Raw genomic sequence first — 19,468 nt, 5'->3', positions numbered from 1 at the left:
TTTTTTTTTAAGAGTTAGGTTTCCAGCTGCATTGGAATCTATTAGGATTTTGGAGTCTAATTCTTTTAAACTCCTTTGAAAGTAAAATCTTTTCTTTTGAGAGGTGCTTATTTCAGGAGTAGACAAAGTTGATTACCCTGGATAGCAGCACCTCCTTTGAATTGGATCTCTAAGGAGGAAAGCCACTTGTCGAAGTAAAACTGTCAAATGCGAATACAGTACTAAAAACAGTGTTTGGTCTTCATATCGCTAGAGGCATTAGGCAGAAAACGTTATTACAAGGTATGGTAACCAGCTTACTCTGTGAAACACCTTAGGTTATTTGTTCCCTATGAATGGGAGAGGGAGTGGGATGGATGTACAGGAAGCACTTTAAACAGCAGGAAAATTGTCTATCCCCACTCCCCCTTGTGTTTAACTAATTTGTTTTTATTATTTTTCTGACAGTTTTATGGGAATTAAAGTTAGGAGCAGTGTTCTATGTTTTCTTGGGTGCTCTTTTCTTGCTTTTAAGCCATGCAATTTGCATTCCCATGTTATTAAAATGATCAGTTCATGCTCAGGGGTAGTTTCAACTAGCTGAGCACTAGTAACTATCTTGATTTGAAACCGTAATATTTTAAAATGCTTAAACCTTCTTTTCTCTGAAGTCTTTTAAGGCTGAAATATTCTCTGAGGCCACAGTACATGCTCAATGTCTTTCACTGCCTTGATTTGGGGTTTTGGATGTTAGCAAAGACTTTATATTTAAAAACTAAGGATTGGAAGCAGTCAAATAATATTAGTTTCAAGGAAACCTTCTACAAGCTAAAATATTCCAAGGGAATGCACTTGCTGCAGCCAATGAAGCCATCTTTCTCTGCTGGTCTGAGAAATTAATAGCGTGCTTACCTAGTATTGGACTTGGAGGTTTGGAGGGGAGTTGCTTGGTTGGCAATATGGTGAGGAGAACTTTGGGTGAAGAGAAGACCAAAAGAAAATTAAGGGTGTGTAAGCTGAGATATAAGATATCCTGAACCTCCTCTAGTATGCTTGTAGAAATCAGGAGGACACAGGGACAGTCAGGAAGTTAAGACTTGGACAGATTTTTATCTGTTTCTGCTCAGACAACCATCTACCCATGCTATGTTTTATGAAACATGCTGAAAAGAAAATGTGAATTACTTTTCAAGGTCTTTGCAACCCCTATTACTTTCATCATTACACAGTTCAAAGAGGACAATACAGTATGCAGGACAGTTTGGCTTCAACAGGTCTCTGGGAATAAGGAACAACCACCAGGGAAGCTCAGAGAAACTCGTGCTAGTTTTGGAGCCGGTATGGTTGGATTGCTAGCTTTGGTCTCCTCAACGCTTAAAACCCATGTAACGTGATATTTTTCATCTCATGAGAATATAGCTCCGCGCTGCAGACCAATGCTAGTTGAGGGTATGCAAAATGCCGTGTAATGAAACAGCTGAAGTTACCTTGTGAACCCAGTGGAAATTTTTAAGAGTATTTCCCCACCTACTACAGCATTTCAAACTTTAATTCTGTAACATTTTTCAGTCTCTGAGCATCCCCTTTTCTACCAGCTGATAATACTAAAAATACACTCCTGAATCTGAAAGCCGGATTGAGCTGTTTACTTCATATACTTCTAACTTAATTAAATGTTTTTGTGTTGCCTTAGAAAACCTTGTTTAATTTCAGTGGAAGCTAATCCTCATGCGCTTTCATATACTGTGCTGAATATGCAAAGCTGGAAGCTAGCAAAATTCCTCTAAAATTTCAGTTGAGTCCAGCCTGGTCTTGAACACTTCCAGGAATGGGGCATCCACAACCTCTCTGGGCAAGCAGTTCCAGCACTTCAGCACTCTGAATAAAGAATTTCTTTATAACATTTAATCTAAAACTTCCCTTTTTCAGTTTAAAGCCCTTGCCCCTTGTCCTGTCACTGTCAGTCTGTATAAAAAGTCTCTCTCTGTCCTTTGCATAAGCCCCCTTCAGGTACTGGAAGGCCACAATAATGTCTCCCCAGAGTCTTTTCTTCTCCATGCTGAAGAACCCCAGCTCTCTCAACCTGTCTTTACCTATAGAGGTGCTCCAGCTCGTTGTCCTCTTCGTGGCTTTCCTCTGGGCTTGTACTAACAGGTCCACACCTTTCTTGTGCTGAGGACCCCAGAATTGGATTGCAGCACTCCAGGTGAAGTCTCATGAGAGCAGAGGGGCAGAATCACCTCCGTCTACCTGCTGGTCATGCCTCTTTTGATGCAAACCAGGATATGGTTGACTTTCTGGCCTGCAAGCGCACACTGTTGGCTCAGGTCCTGCTTTTCATCCACAGGAGTCCCCAAGTCCCTCTCTGCAAGGCTGCTCTTGATGACTTCTTGTCCCAGTCTCTATCATGTCTGGAGGTGCCCTGACCCAGCACTTGGACTTCTTGAACTGAAGAAGTGCCACTTCTCAAGTTTGTCCATGTTCCATCCCTCTGTTGTGTCAACTGCACCACTGAGCTGCATGTCATCTGCAGACTTACTGAGAGTGCACTTGATTTCTCTGTCTGTGTCATTGATGAAGACTTTGAAGAGCACTGGTCCCCAGATAGAGCCCTGAGGGACACCACTCATCATTGACCTCCACCTAGATACAGAGCCATTGACCAAAACTCTCTGGCTGTGTCCAGGATGAACTGATGTTGTTTGATCAAGTCATTGCAGTGTAGCAACAAGTTATGAACACCCATTTGCAACTCTTAAATGTGTTTCATGCTATGTGGGTTTTATAAATGTGACAGCTTTTATGTGGTGGTTAAGATATGAATTAATTTTTACATGTTTATGTAACAGTGACAGAAACAAACTAAGAATTTTTCATAACTTCTAACATGTCATGACACCTGTTGTATGCTTAGGACTTTCTGTAGAAACTGGGACCCTGAAAAGAATTTGGTTTTGGTCTATGGACTTAGAAATTGCTTGTAACAAACTCCTTGTAGAACCTGGGGGTTAAATTTTAGACTAAGCTAGTGTTGCCTTGCTTTGATAATCACTCTTGGTTTGACAATCCTGCAACAACTTCATCAGTTCTACTATGTCTTTGTTCCAAGAGCAACACTGAGGAAAGTGAGTAGGTGGCTCAGCTTTATTTATTCTGGCATGTTAGCTAATAGGGACAAAACTTTTTGTATACAGAATCCTCCATGGGTGTGCAATAAGACAGCCTTCAGATTTTGTATATATGGTGAACCTGAGGGTTTTAAGAAAGGTTATAAATTTTCTATTGTTTTTAGTGTAACAAGTTTTTTTCTCAAAAAGCTCCCAACCCACCCCTCCTCTCCCACCCCCCAAAATACCCAAACCCTATTAAAATGACCAATCCCAAACCTAGAAAACCAAGTAATGGTTATTTACATTCATTCATTCTACTCCCCACAAGATGGCAGTGTAATACTAGAGTAAGATGCTAAATGTGCTATTTCCTATGGGTGGCAGATGGATAAAAATATATGTTGAAGCTGTTGCAGATAAGAAGATTAGCATATGTAATTTTGGATGATAAAATGTGAAATAAAAGCTTAAAGATACAAACCAAATTAAACCAAATGATTAATAAATGCTAATTTCAGATGTGTACTGCAAAACCGGTGTCCCTGAATTTGACTTTTGTTGAATCAACCACAAGAATTGCAAGTGGTGACATATTACTAGTAAAGATCAATAGATGGTCGTAAAGCTAAGATACCATATATAAATCAAAAAACTTGAGATAAATTCCTGTCCCAGTATAATGAATATGCAAATAGCTCCTGATTTCCACTGTGAGGAATTTCAGTCTTGATTATTTTAATTTTACCGTAGATTTTATGTGATATTGTGAAATCTCATCAAGCTCTCAAATTCCCAACTATAACCAAAGTAAAGACTGCTGTGTTGCTCGTTTCTGTAAGCCTATGTTAACTTCCTTCAAGTATTTGCAGGAATGAGACCTACAGCAAAGCATAAAAGCTTAAAGGTATATACTTCTTCAAAACAAACTATAAAATTTTCTTATCAGATTATCAAGTTAAATAACATTGTAAAATAGTATGTATTATACATATAAAAGCAAATAGGTAGTCAAAATAATTAATAGTGGAATATGCCTGTAGTAAAGTTTACAGGCAAAAAGTGCTTTGTCTGCAGAGAGACAGTTCTGAAGCCGTTACAACTTCTGTTAGCCAAGGTTATATTTGCTTAAAGAACAATTTTTCATTACTATGCTTCATTACTACTATGAAACATTACTATTGTTTCATCCGTTGTCCTTAGTGACCAATGTTTGTATTCAAATTGAAGTTACATTATCATAACACAAAAGCTTATTATGTAGTAAGAATAGACTTCCAATGTACAGCAACAAAGCATGCCTTTTGATAGAAATATACATATTTCTGTGGCAGTGTTCTAGAAGAGAAAATGAAAACTGATTCTGGTTATTTCTGTGCATAGAATCTGGCATATCTGCCTATTAAGTGGTGATATTACAAATTTTCCTGTAACTGTAGTTCAGTTTCTGTGACATTACCTTGGATGTCCTTCTTATACTTGTAAACATTCTTTCTTTACTCTTGCTACTTTTCTATTTCAAGCTAGCAGGGTGGGAGACAATCAAAATCGTATACCCAAGACTGGAGGAACTCATCTGTTACAAGATTGACCCTGAAATTTTCTCTGAAAAATGGTTGTGTTAACCTAAACTATTCAGACTGGCCTAAGTATTATGATTAGGGTTGGTATGAATGAAAAGAGCTAAAAGGGCTTAAGACAAGTAGGAAAAAACCTCCCTTTTCAGATAGTGATGTGGCTTCTAGGATATGGAAGTTTTTAAAATCAATATTACAATGAATGCATTACAGGGATGTCTCTAAGTATTTTCAAGTATCTGATTCTTGATTATGAAGGCCTTAAATCTTAAAATATGTAATTAATTTTTTTCCATTTGGAGGAGACGAATTGGCATTGCTGTCTATGGAAACCATCACCAGTCCTGTTGGATGGATAAAGTAAATCAATACTGGTTTTTATAATGAGAAGCTCTCACTCTCTGATATCCAATTATTGTTTGTGGAACACAGTGTTAAATGGTAAATTTTAGGATAGTAGTTTCTCTACTGGAAGTCTGTAGCATAGATCAACTGCTTTGGTTGTGTTGAAAGTTGAATAGTTGCAGGATAAGTACCCGCCATTTTTCCTGCAGTATGTGTTGTCCTGGAGTCTCATTATAATTAGATATATTTTCACCAACATCTGAAACAGATAAATAATGTTTCAGTTGTCTACAGTGGTGATTTTCTGATGCAAAAATAAGGGTATAGCTGAGAGAGTCCGACTGTGGTTGAAAAGTCCCACCCATACATTAGGGAAGGAAACACGGGAGTAATTGGTCTTTAGATCTGCTTTTCAGTCACTGAACTACACTGCTAACAGCTGCTTTTGTTTTCCCTCTGGATCATTTTCAATCTGTCAGTTTTTGTCAGGAAACATAGTTTATGGCTCATCTTTCAGTCTTTAGTCAATGGATCATTTCCCAGTTCAGCCTAGTTTCCTGGGCTTTTTGCTGTTTTTATTATATGGAAGTGTGCAGATGTGTGGCTGGTGTCCCCAAACAGCAACACTCCCAAAAGCAAAGGAGAGTAGTACTTTCAGCTTGAGAAGATTCTTTACACTATTTTTTTCACTCCCTCTTAGAGCCAATTCTGAGTGTTTTTGCAAAAGTGCTAAGTTTTACTTATTTTTCTATTACCAACACTTGTTTCTTGATATTTAGTTAGAGGGTTGATTTTCAAAATTAGTATACATAATTTCAACGTGTAATAAATATTACTCAACTTTCCTTTTTCAGCTGGCTCCAAAATAGCATACTGAACTTGATAAAACATGAAGAGATGGTAAGAAAAAAAGATAAAAATGTTCTAACTGCCATAAGGAGAGATAGATAAACCAGATTTAACTGTTTATTATGGATTCTGTGACATTTGATGTCTCTTCCAGTTTGTGGAACTATGTGATTTAGTTTCAAAACTTGAAAGTTTGACTAAAACTTGAATTTAAATCTTATCCTCAGTGTTAAAGCTTGAAATGATGAATTATAAATACTTTGAGAACCTAAAACTCACACAAACTTTAAAGATTTTGCTCATGATTTTTAGATGAATTTTTGTATCTGAGCCATGAGGTTGTGAGTGTTTGAGGTTGATGATGATACACTGGCCTTTTTTAGGTTGGTTACATGTACCTTCTCTACAGGCAAGTTTGCAGTGCTGCTTTGCATGTGATGGTGTATACCCATGTGCTTAATGTAACCTTGTGGCAACAAGTAGAAAACAAAGCGTCAGGCTGCTTATAGGCTATTAGATAAATTTATTTTTCAAAACATTGTCTTAATATAGATGGTGACCAGTGGCAGCACAGTCTTGTGTATACACCCCAATTTTGTCAGAATTGCATAACAGTGTGAACAAGAGTGTTTGCCTTGTTCATGCTGCACGTTCAAAACATTGTGTCCGGTGCCCATTTTAGGTGTTTCTGTGATCATATTCTTGATAGCCTCTGTTGTCTTTGGGTTGCTTTACTAGTTCACCCTGGGAACAGTTCCTCATCAAAAAGAGCAGTTATGTAAAGAAATCAATAAGAATAAAAGTCTCCTGGAAGACCATGAGAGCTTTGAGAGTCCTCATGGTTCTGCTCTTCATTTATTTCCAAGTCTGTGGCTACAGAGCCGAAGCAATGGGACTTTTAAGAAAGTACTGTGTTGTGTGAACAAGAGCTTCATTCTCTTCTCCTAAATGGGATTAGGATTCTGAAGGGGATTGGGGCTGTTGAATTAAGCAGGGAGAACTTGGCTACCACTTATTTATTATACCTCTGAGTAAAAATTTTACATAGCAAAACTGTAATGCTGACTGGGTAATGAGGCAGTCCTTGCTTAAAACAGTCTTTATTGTGTTTTTTCCTAAGCAGTGAAGAAAATAAGTATCAAGATGCAATATCTTTGACTGGCATATTCTTCCTCATTATGAAGTATGATGATGGCTATCCCAGATGACAAAAAGGAAGAAAATCAATTTTTTCTGCTGATTTTTAGCAAACTTCTCTCCTTTCTGGAAAATTACACTTTTTCATCATGGCTGGGCTTCGCGAACGAAGATTAGGGAAAGGTCTCTACCGACGTTTGACACAAGCGTGCTGGTGACTAAAAAGGCCAGTACGAGACAGGTATGTCCAATTGTAAAAGGCACAGCAGAAAGACTCCTTAGGTGGTAAATTCTGCAGGGCACGATTCTTTCTGCATTGTCTTTTCTCCTTTAGAATGATCCTGCGTGCTTTCTCAAAGGCATCAGCAGCGTTACAGATGGTGTGTCTCCAGACCTCCCGGCTGGAGGCCAGAGTAGAGCAGTTATGGTGATCAATGTGGCCAAGGCTGAGATGTTGTTTCAGGGAGTTCTTGTGTCTTCTCTTCGGGGCTCCTCTCATATGGCAGCCAGTGGCAAGTTCACCATAAATCAAGATCTTAGGGAGGTGGTGGTCCTTCATCCTTGAGACATGTCCTGCCCAATGCAGCTGTGTTCTCAGCAACATGGCCTCAATACTTGTGACTGCTGCTTGTTCTAGAACAGACGTATTGGTCACATAATCTGACCAGTGGATGTTTAGGATTGTACGAAGGCAGCGTTGATAGAAATGTTCTAGGAGTCACAGATGGTGGCGGTAAATGATCCATGATTCAGATCCATCTAAGAGAGTAGACAGCACTATGGCTCTGTAAACACTGATCTTTGTACTTTTCTTCAAGTGTTTATTTCACCAAATTCTTTTATGAAGCTTTCCGAAGGCACTCTATGCCTTTGCCAACCTGTTGTCTATCTCTCCGTCAATCTTACCATTCGAGGAGATGAGACTACCTAGGTAATTAAATTGCTGGACTGATTTGAGCTCTGATTGGCCAATGGTGATATGGAGATGATGGAAGACTTCCTGAGGTGCCGGTTGATAGAGAACTTACAATGTAATGAGAAATAGAGGTTATTGATTAGACATTCTAAAAGGGAAGAAGAAAGCATGTGGGCTTTCTGCAAATATAAACCAATGAATGTTACTAGAGACTAGACTAAATGGAAATAAATGTTTTATTTAGAGTATGAAACTCTTCTAAGTTAATGTCCATAAAGTTTAAATTACTTCAGACTTTTCTTATTAGAATAAATGTTTCCTTTTAAAAAGCATGATAATCATAATCAAGACTAAATTTGTTCTGTTATTTATTTTCAAAATGGTTGTACATGTTTAGCAGACTTTTGATTTAAATCCCTAGGGATATATTGAAGACAGATGTTTAGATGACCTCATGTTTAAAATGAAGTTATATTTGGACACTAGGATAAATTTTCCCTTAAATCTTTCCTTATATGTTAGATTCTGGATCAGTGCAGAAAGTATTGAAAGATTTATGTTGTAAAGATACTGCTTTATTTTTAAAGAAAGTTGTTAGAGTTCAGTAGATTTTATTTCAGGCAATCCTCAAAAGCACAGAATATTTGGTTATGATACAGTATGTTTACAAATGAAAATATTGTTTCATGCTGCAAAGCTAAAAGGAAAACAGACTTATTTAAAAGTTCAGTGATTTCAAACCCAAATTTACCATGTCATTTTTACCTTTCCCCCCAAACTTGTTAAAGACTATGGTAGGCCTTAAAATGTAGCATCAGTTGAAGATTGCATTATAGAACAGTAGCTAGTATTTTTACTGCTTTCTGGTTTTGAACAAGTAATAGTTTCTCTCATGATGCAGTTAATGTCATAGTGTGCATGACTATGAGGGCTTCATACGTGACAGTGAACAACATTTTGGAAAGTGTCCATATTTTATTGTCAGTATTATCAGTACTGACCTATTGAGAAGATATTGATTTACAGATGAAAAAAATAAGTCTCTTCAGTCTTTTGAAGTTTATATAGGGAATACTGGCTTTTAATGTGTTTAGTTACATAAACAAGTTACTGAGTTGCTGGACTTCTGCCATTTTAAATTGTAACTGAAATATTGTATTAATAGATATATTCTTGTCACTGGAAAAATACTTTTGTTTGTGAGCTGATGCAAAGGTTGCACTAAAACATTAATTGGATGCTTGGCACTTGGACTGCAAAATACCGTTTGGCCAGAACTTGAGAACATTTCTGTGGGACAGCATTTTTTATTATTTTCTGTCATTTGTGATTAGGAAGGCTTATATAGGCAGCAGAGCTGAAATGTGTTTTATGCAGAGAGGACCTTTTTAAGTTTAGGCAGCACATGCAGCACTTTTCAGTAATCTCATTGAGGTCTAATAGGTTATAACTGGAGTAGCCCTCTCCTGGAAAAATTTGAATTGCAGTTTTTGAAGTCTAATGTAGGAGTGGATGTTGGGCTCACAGTGGCATAAAAATCATATCTCTTCTTCAAAAAGGGAGTGAAAGGAGGAAATCTCGTCCTGTTCCTGAAAGAGGAGCATTCATTCTGTCTTGTTCTTCTAAGGCTTTTTGGTATTAGGTGAATGTTGGTAGACAAATGTACATTAGGCATGGACAGTAACTATTTTGCACAGCATGGATCTAATCAAAACCTAATGAATGAATGTGTGATACCTATGTGATGCCATTTACAGTAAGAAATATTTTGCTTTTCGTCCTGAATCAAGATTTGCGATTTAGCTTATAACTCTGGAAAATAAACAGACAATATTCTTGTAAAAATTAATGAAAAATAACAGTTTTGCATAAAAATAGGATATCTGCTAATTCACAAAAGCCCTAAAATAAAATGTGACCTCTTGTTGAAATGGTATATAGGTGGGATTTCTTTTTTATATTTGTATGCATAGGGATTCAGTCTATATTTATAGACCTGGAAAATCTGTAAAAGGTACTATCTACCCTGTATTGAACTGTAACATTTGATATAACCTTTTCCTGTAACACTGTACTTCCCTGAAATTCAAGTATTGCTGGCAGCTAAGTAATAAACAGAAGAACTGTACAAACTCTATAAAAAAGTAGTTTTTGAAAATGAATAAGGAAAAATTATTTGATTTAAAAACTAAAGTCTATACAAACACAAGTATCTTCTGAAGACTCCCAAGAAGCAAAAAATCATCACAAAATTGGAACAGATAGCCCTTAAACAACCTCTGAAAATGTCACTTGTAAGTTGTTGGTATGAAGATAAGGAGCAGTGTAGAATGAACTTCTAAAAATTTTAGAGATAAAGCAGTTTTACCGTGTTGTGGTTAGATGTTGTCTATGCACAGGTTTTCTAAGTTCAGAAATGATCTTTAAAAGTATTGCAAGAATATTGAGCAGTTGATGCATAACACTTCTAATTGGACTTGTCATTTGCTTAGTCTTGCAGACCCAGAGTGAACACTTGGAATTGGACTGAAGTAACTTGGGCAACAACTTTTATGCTTGCGTAGTAAGCAAGTAATCTTACCTTTTGTTATATAATGGCTTTTTCTTCTTTTCCCATATCAGTGTATACTTTTGCCAATGAATGGAAAAAATAATGGCTTTCTATTTAAATACTTGTTGTCTTCTCATGTAATATGTTATCCCTTACGTATACAACATTTGAGTATTTTTTCTTGATTATGCATGATTCTCCTTATGCTACTTGAGTGTTTTCACTTAAGACTTCAGTTGGTGTGCTGAGGTTTGTAGGAGTAATTAGTCTTCGCTGGTGCCTTAAGACAGACACCTGCAAGGAGAGCAGACATTTTCCTTGGGATGCAATGAATGTTTTATGCAACTTGTAGAGAAGCACGGAAAAAACTCCTGAGAGGGAGGAGGAAGAAATGGTTTTGACTTCCCTAATATGCTTTTTAAAATGATTTTTTATTTCCTCCTTGTCCTTTGTAGAAGTAGAGAGGACTCTATAAAGAGTAAGTTCTATTCTGTTACTCAGACTGAGCTGATTGCATTTTGTGTAGTGGATAAGGGTAACATGGTAAAATCCTTCAGGGAAAACCCCTGCAGTCAAGTAGAGATGGTAACACAGTTAATACCACCTCAGTCCTAAACTGGGCATTTTCTGTTCAGTCTAAATCTTGTTTACATCTAAATCTTTGTTTCCTACATTTTAATTAATCTTTATAATTGCTCCTAGAACATTAATTGCAAAATCTGTGAAGAGCTTAAAAATTTAGAGAGAGTCAATGTTCCACAAATCCCTTTTCAGGAATAGGGCTGAAACCTTGTTTAGTGTAACTGGAATTAGGGATAGCTTACTTTGTCTTTATTTTGACTACAGGCTCTACTATGTTTAAGAAATTAAATTCAGAGAAAGGAATAAATCACCATATTACATTTTGTATGATGATTGAACTGTTTGTAAAACTTGAACATACTTTATATATTTGCTAATTGTTTTGTAAACATTTCAGTATTCAAGTGTGTAGTGTAAATAGTTTTGACTATGGGCAAGATTTAGACTGCTTGCCTTCTGCATAAGCAAAACCTGGGCACCTCTGGTTTATCAGAATTCAATTCAGAACAGACCCAGGTGATTTGAGACCAGTGAAAGAATTTGGACTTTCCTTGGTTTAGCCTAGGAAAGCAAAGAACCAAGAAAATCCTCTTTTTCAAGAGTTTGGTTTGGTTTTGGTTTTGGTTTTGTTTTTCATCAGGCTGCAAAACAGTGTTCATTCTTGCTCTCTTTCTAGGTCTTTGAATCTTGCAATCATTTTTTGCATAATGGTACAAATCAAACATACAGTAACTGTGTAGGCAGTGGTCCTGGTGGTCAGTTAAGTCTACTGAAAAGTGAAATAATGGATTTAAATATTTTGCTTTCTGGGCCCTAACACATTAATTTTTTTGTGTCACTTTTAGAGAAACTGTCATTCCTCAGTTCTAGGGTAATTGTAGGTGCTCAAACCATGAGATTAATCAATATCTCAATTCCACCAAAATCAATGGAAGTTACTCCCTGAATCTCTTCTGAACTGTCCTAGATCTGCATGAAATATCCTGTGAAGTCCAGCATGTGAATACTCATTACTAGCTCTAAGGGGCAGATAGTAACAGCTACTCCTTGTATGCATAAAGGAATGGACCATTTTTCCATAAATGGAGTTGTCTCCCTGGTGGTGGGTTTGAGCATTCTGAAGCGTCCAGTTGAAGTCAGGCAGCAACTTTCTAAGTGTTGCAGTGCCTAGTCTGGTGTACAGTTGACTACCAAAGATCCCATCTCATCTAAGTTACTGATTCTAACTCTATTAAAAATGCTATTTTTTTAAAGTTACTTGTAAATCTGAGACAATCTATTAAGTTACATCTCCATGAAATCCTGTACAAAACTTGCATTGATATCCCAACCTGCGTTTGAACATTAGGCTAAAATGCTGGAAAACTTGCTATCATTTAAAACAAATAATTCTGGAGGAAATGGTTTTAGTGATAGTTAATTAGTTGATTATTTATATTTCTGTTACAGTCAGTGTCTGCCTTAGAAGCTTCTGTTGACATCTCAGTTATTCTTTTAATCAGATCTGTGACTTGTTCGATTTCTCATATTTTCTATTGAGATTTCCATCCCCTATATATTGGTCATATTCAGCTGACTTCCAGTTGAAGGTTGAACTCTGTCTTCTGGGGCTAGATTGAGCACAGTTCCTTCCATTGTTCAGTGCCCAGTACATATTTGTATTTTTTCCCCTTATTTTTTGAAGGATATAGATTGGCAGTGGTCTGACAGTCCTAACATCCTTCCAGGTCAATGGAAGTTAAATTTGTTTTTAAATAAATTAAATTAAATTTATTTTGCTTTGCTTCTGTTCAGCAAATCTAACCTTTTCTAGAACTCTGCTGGTCTTACTTTGGATGTAGAACATCAGGTGATGGACGTAATTTTCTAAAACATGATCTGTGCCAAGCAGGATCTAAGTGGCAGGATGCACTGACCATACAATTGTGTGCTTTGTTTTCCTGCGTGTTCTTGCCAGAACCTTGATGGTATCAAATCTGATGATGGGGAAAATATTTGTCATCAGTGCTGTCCTCCAAAGTATCTCCTCATGTATGTAGTTTAAATATTCCCTTTTTCTATATCTACAAACTAGATAAATAGGTGAAGGCCCTGAGCTTTTTTCATACCTCTTTTAGCCAGTAAATACATTCACTCAGTTCATTCTACTCATTCTAATGCTAAAGCAATAAACTCCCAAGCTCTGTAGCCTATTTACTAAGTTTAAACTTTGTGTATGTTGAACTTTCTTGTTTTCTAGAAATTTCCTGTCCAAACTGTTCCTTGCTTGGATTAGGCTTGTGTGCTATCTTATTGCATACCAGCACTTTGCAAAATTAGAACACCAGATAGGGTGCTTGTCAGTCTGATATTTCATATATTTTCCATTTGTCGTTTGCTTTTACAATTAGCTTGTGCTATTGGTGGGAATAAAGTTCACTAGCCCTGTTTCTTTCTTTTGCCAAAGGCTGCCTACGAGACTGCTTTTGTCATCTTACTTATAGCTGTCATCTCAGTGGCTTTTGTGTCACTATCTGGTACCCAAATTCTAGGTGCATTTAAGTTGACAGTATATTCTTCTGTTGCAATGTTCCTCATTGACCTATGAAGAAGAAAGATGATGCTATTTATCTATGCCTGTTCTTATTGTGTTAATAAACTCTTTGAAATTATTCTGACCTTTTAGGGAACTGATCCAAGGAGCTTAAGTGAACAGAAACCTAATTGCTTTTGATAAGGCAGTTTTTTGTCAGTTTATTTGCCTGAAATGCGGGAGCTGGCAGGGTTTTCCAGTCAGTGGAGGAAGAGTAGATAATGGTCCTGGTAGCAGATGGCTTGTAGGATTGCTTACCTGTTTTATCAGGTGCAATGAGTGCCAGGAACACTTCCGCTTCTGAACTTCACCCAAAGTTTAACAGATATGAGCAATTTAATTTGCTTGCTCTGTTGTGGCAGCTAGTGAAGCTGTTTGTCACCTTCCATATTTTCCCTTGTAGGACCTGCTTCTCAGGTAACCTGAAGCTTTAACAAATACCATTAAGGAAGATACGTTTTCAAATAATCCGCAGCAGGAAAAAGGACTTTACTCAGCTTTGTGTGAGGATTAAGAGGGAAGAAAGACTCCACTCTTCTTTTTTTTTTTTTTTTTTTTTTTTTTTTATGGTTTGTGGCTTTTTGTTGTTGTTGCTGTTTTCATTTTGGTTTGGGTTTTTTTTTTTAAGAAACCTTAATAAACTCTTCTTTGTACTACTGGTATGCTGCTGAACATATACTAAATTGAGTTAGGGTCTGGGGATTTATTTCAGGCTTCATATTGCACTTTGCTCAGCATATAACCCACTTACCTTTATGGGTGGCAAAAAACCCCAGTAAATTGCAGCTATGGCAGTTGAGTCAGTGGTCATCTTCTTTCCAGCACATAAGTCCACTTATGTGGACCACATAAACCACCACATCTACAACATAGACAGATAAAACAAGGCATAAAACGCTGTCAGGTATGTCTTCTGTCTTTCTGATGCTAGTCATTTGATGGCACAGACTGAGGTTGGAGAGGCTGAGAACTTGCTTACTCTGTCCTCTTTAGTCTTTGGGACTGCTGAGTATGATGTTTTTCTGGTACACTATGTTGGTTGCTTAAACTTAATTTTTCTGCCTGACAGTTGTTCCTTTAATTTGCTCATAAAAGTTTTATGTATTCTTGTTTGCTGTATTTTATATTTTTTTCACCAGATTATGTGTGTAATACTTGTACTTCAGCATTTAAGGTGGAGATGGCAGTGTTGTGCTTCTCTGCTGTCTTTTTTGGAGACAAAAGCAAATTGCTTACTGGGACACTCAGGCTGTGTTTTTGCCAAGAACATGTATGCAAAAAGAAGCCTAACCATGCAGGGAGGTTTACTATGTACAGTCTTTTCTATAGGAAGATAATTATGCCATATGATAAAAAATTAGTTAAGGATGGAATTATTTAAGGATGAATCTGTAAGTGTTGCAGGAAAATATGGTATTAGTTGAAAAGTTCTGTTATCACAGAATCACAGAATATGTCACATTAGAAGGAACCCATAAGGATCATGGAGTCCAACTCCTAGCCCTGCACAGGACCATCCCCAAGAGTCATACCATGTGCCTTAGAGTATCATCCAAATGCTTCTTGAACTCAGACAGTCTTGGTGCTGTGACTACTTCCCCGGGGAACCTCTTCCAGTGCCCATCCACCCTCTGGGTGAAGAACCTTTTTCGAATATCCAACCTAAACCTCCCTTGACACAACTTCAGGCCATTCCCTCAGGTCCTATCGCTGGTCTCCACAGAGAAGAAATCAGTGTCTGTCCCTCCTCTTCCCTCATGAGGAAGTTGTAGACTGCAATGAGGTCTCTCCTCAGTCTCCTCCAGGATGAACAGACCAAGTGACCTCAGCCACTCCTCATGTGGCTTCCCCTCAAGGCCCTTCACCGTCTTTGTTGCCCTCTTCTAGACACTCTCCAATAGCTTAATATCTTTCCTATATTGTGGTGCCCCAAACTGCACACAACATTCAAGGTGAGGCCGCATCAGTGCAGAGCAGAGCAGGACAATCCCCTCCCTCGACCGGCTGGTGATGCTTTGCCTGATGCCCCCCCGGACATGGTTGGCCCTCCTGGCTGCCAGGGCACTGCTGACTCATATTCAACTTGCCACTGATCAGGACTCTCAGGTCCTTTTTCCGTGACTCTACTTTCCAGCATCTCATTCCCCAGTCTGTACAAACATCTGGGCTTGCCCCACTCCAGGTGCAGAATCCGGCGTTTTCCCTTGTTGAACTTCATACGGTCGGGGATTGCCCAATCCTCTGATTTATCGAGGTCTCTCTGCAGGGCCTCCCTGCCTTCAAGGGAGTCAACAGCTCCTCCCAGTTTTGTGTCAGCTCCAAACTTGCTTGGTATCCCTTCCAGTCTTGCATTCTAATGATTTATGAAGACGTTGAAGAGCACCTAAGATGGAGCCCTGTGGAACCCCACTGGTGAAGGGTTGCCAGCCTGATGTTACCCCATTCACTATTACCCTTTATGCTTGACCTGTGAATCAGTTTCTCACTTATTGCATGATGTATTTATCTAACTGTGTGCTATAGAACACTTGATTGAAAAATATTTAAACTAAGAATAACTTTTTCACATAGAATATTTGTTGGTTCAAGATGGAAACAGAAGAAAATTGGCTTTTGAGCTATTCATAGCCTGGAAGTCATATGCTTTCACAGAAACTATGAAAATTTTTTAAACACCTGTAGAAACTATATAACTTTCAAACATTGTCACTAATGTTATAGGTGTCTGGGCACAAATTCCTTGGCTTTAAAAAAGACCCAGTACTATGTTTGGAAGACCTGTAGTGTAAATCTGTTCTTGGTGGAGCCAGAACAGTGCCTTTGAACACCTGGAACTTTAGCCTTGTGTTTGGTAAGCAGCCACATGCTGACCTTGGTGGTCCTGCACCTGTGAATGCAGTACCCACTCAATACTGTCACCTTGCACAGTATGTACTGATTGCCACTGACTACCTGTGGCTTGGCTTTCTTGTTTTCATATTATGATGCTAACTATATAAGCAAATGCTTCTTGAATCTTTTACTAACAAAACAGTTTTATTTTTACAACTCTGAACAAGAATGTTCATCTGTTAATATATGTCCTAGTGGCTCACACTATTATGTGTAGAATTCAGTGGCAACTGTGTAACTTTGAGCACCTCTTAAATCATGAATAGATACAATAATAATGGCCAGTCTTCGCGAGCGAAGATTTGGGAAAGGTCATTAACCCTTCGAGCCTGCGCAGTGGATTTTTTAGGTGAGACCCAGCTTGCGCTGAACTGAGCCCACCCTTTAATCCTGAGGTTCATCTGCCGGGGCCGAGCAAGCTTGGACAGTGGCAGTGAGGGTCTCAGGATGTAGGTTTGTTTAGAGTGACCTTCTCTTAGATGGATTGCTTTACAGGGCTAACGAGCACCATCTGCCCGGGGGGCTGGGAATCGAACCCAGGTCACAGCGGGTATCTATTTGAATAGATACAAATGTTTTGGGAAATATGAAAGCATATATAGTATGAAAGAATAATATACTGTATATTAGTGGTGTATGCGTTTCTAGTTTTTCATTCCTATTGAAACTCACATCAACAGTGGTAGTTTTAAGAGCATAGCCCTAAATAAATATGTGGTATTTACTGCCAGAACTTACCTATTTTATCCAACAAGTGGAGACATTGATAGCTGAAGTGTTTGAATAGCCGTCACAAAAATATGTAAAACAGAGTGGGAAGAGGGGCCAAGTATGATACATTTATGTTCCGTGTATACTGTCTACTCATTTCTCTAATGACTGAGATTGTATTTACAACTGCAGAGCTATCTGACATTTGTTATTTAAATCAATATTTAAAAGGTGACATTCATATTTTCTAGTCCTGATTCTCTGTTGCCTGTTGAAGTCCTATTTCACTAATTTATTTTCTCATCTTCTGAAGCAGCGATTTCCTGAAAACTGCCTCCAGTCCAGTACTACAATATAAATATTATATGATATAGTGTGATGGTACTGCTTGTACTGCTATGGGCAAGGACACCTTCCACTAGACCAGGTTTCTCAGAGCCCCATAAAGCCTGGCCTTAAACACTTCCAGAGATGGGGCAGCCACAACTTCTGTGGGCAACCTGTTCCAGTGCCTCACCACTCTCATAGTAAAGAGTTTCTTCCTAATATAAACCTACTCTCTTTCACTTTGAAATTCACTGTATCAGTGGTGATTTTTAGAGTTATCAAGTAGTTTATTGTTATTTTTCTTCAGTGTTTTACAATTTAACCTTTTTTAAATAAATAATGCAACTGTTTCATGGCTGATTATTACCATTTTTTCTCTAAAACTCAAGTACTCTAGTACTAGGAAAGTACTACCTATATTTTTTGTTTGGTGTCTTAAATTCTTGTATATTAGCTGCAAATATTGCACCTTATTTGAAAATTCTGATACGTAGATTCTTTTTCTCACATCTCTAAAGTAGTGATTGATATGCACTGATTATGCTCTTGGTTTTATTTGTTTGGTTTTTAGTTTTAATTATAAATTAACCTCTTAAAACATTTATATATGTATTTAAAAGTATTTTCCCACCAAAGGTAGTAATTGGAACTATGCCTCATGTAAAACATATGAAAAATCAATCAGTAAATCTCCAACTCTGTATCATCCTTCTCTATAGCCAAGTTTCTACTGCACATAAAAACCTGAAGACTAAGTGCAACAGTAACAATGTCTGCTTTCAGAAGATTAGAAATGGTATCTTGTGGGCATGAAGTGTCTGTTTCATTATGTGCTAATGTTATGCTAATGGTGATGCTTATCTATGCTAACAATTTTGCTGCTCATCAAAGCACTCAAAAAACTGAGAGAAGTATCATGTTATTAAGATATGACAGCATTTTCTGAAGCTTCAATGTGTCTGTGATGGCATGGTAAGACTGCAGCAGGTCAAAAGTGAGTATCTAAAGATGTCCCTAATTTTAACAGTTCATGTTTGGGTTTTGGAATGACTTGATCTTGTTTTTAATGAGACTTTCCAAGTGTCCAGAAATCCACAGTGCTGCATTTCAAACATGACTGCAAAAAGCATAGGTTATGTTAACCCCTAATTTAAGGCTTATTTGACCTTAAATATGAAATAATTAAAACCACTTTTTTTTAATAATATTTGATTATTCATCTCCCTGCTAAGACTTCTCCCATTCCAAGTCCTTTTCCCTTCTAGTCAAGATATTACCAAAGAAGAGGAAGATGTGAATAATGTGCCCTCTCAGTGTACTTTGTCCACTTTTATTTACTAGTGAAATGAGCTGACTATTTAGTGGTTATATGATAAGGTGCAGCCTGGGCACTCTGTTTGGTGCAGTATGTTGGTTTTTGGAATAGAGGGCTACAAGTTTTTGATGTTGGAGACAGAACAATTGCCATCCTGCAGCTGATGGGGTTTTTCTCATGAGACTGTGTCACTCTTTTTCCGTAGGCAAATGTATTTGTACAGACTTAGCTCTTGCTAATTTCTGTGAGGACAGATGCAATGTTTCAATGTAATACAAGTACTGAATATTAGGAGATCAAGGGAAGGTGAGGATTAGTCAAGAAAATGTGGATATGTGTAACCTTGATTGTTTAAAGTTCTTTTCTTTTAAAATACAGTGCCTGTTTAGATCACTAATGCATTTTAATTGTTTCCATCTTTCAAAATATGTCTAGCAAGTTCAGTTTCTAGTTGTTGTTACACAAATAAACTGGTATTAGAGGCATTGCTTTCTTCCTTTCAAACATACTTTCAAATTAGTGCTTAATGTGGTTTGAAGATTTTGCCAACATATGCTTCCAGATCCATCTTTTGAAAGAGGGTGGTTGATTACATCTATCTTTCTTTT

The 19,468-nt window shown here is 37.6% G+C and overlaps 1 protein-coding gene across 2 annotated transcripts in view; it reads left to right on the top strand.

The window, feature by feature from the left end:
* The window catches only part of SLC25A21 (solute carrier family 25 member 21), a 253,590-nt gene that overhangs the window by 6,261 nt on the left and 227,861 nt on the right, over window positions 1-19,468 (top strand). The window contains exon 1 of one of the 2 annotated variants that reach the window (XM_017829447.1): window positions 7,211-7,235. The exons of the other annotated variant lie outside the window; for it this stretch is intronic. The gene's annotated coding sequence lies outside the window, so the exon portion shown is untranslated. Of the gene's footprint in view, window positions 1-7,210; window positions 7,236-19,468 lie in introns of those variants that run through there. 2 annotated transcript variants of the gene reach the window in all.

Source organism: Lepidothrix coronata, unplaced genomic scaffold (genome assembly GCF_001604755.1).
Source record: "Lepidothrix coronata isolate B3197 unplaced genomic scaffold, Lepidothrix_coronata-1.0 Scaffold164, whole genome shotgun sequence".
NCBI lineage: Eukaryota > Metazoa > Chordata > Aves > Passeriformes > Pipridae > Lepidothrix > Lepidothrix coronata.
This window is presented reverse-complemented; position numbering and strand designations above follow the sequence as displayed.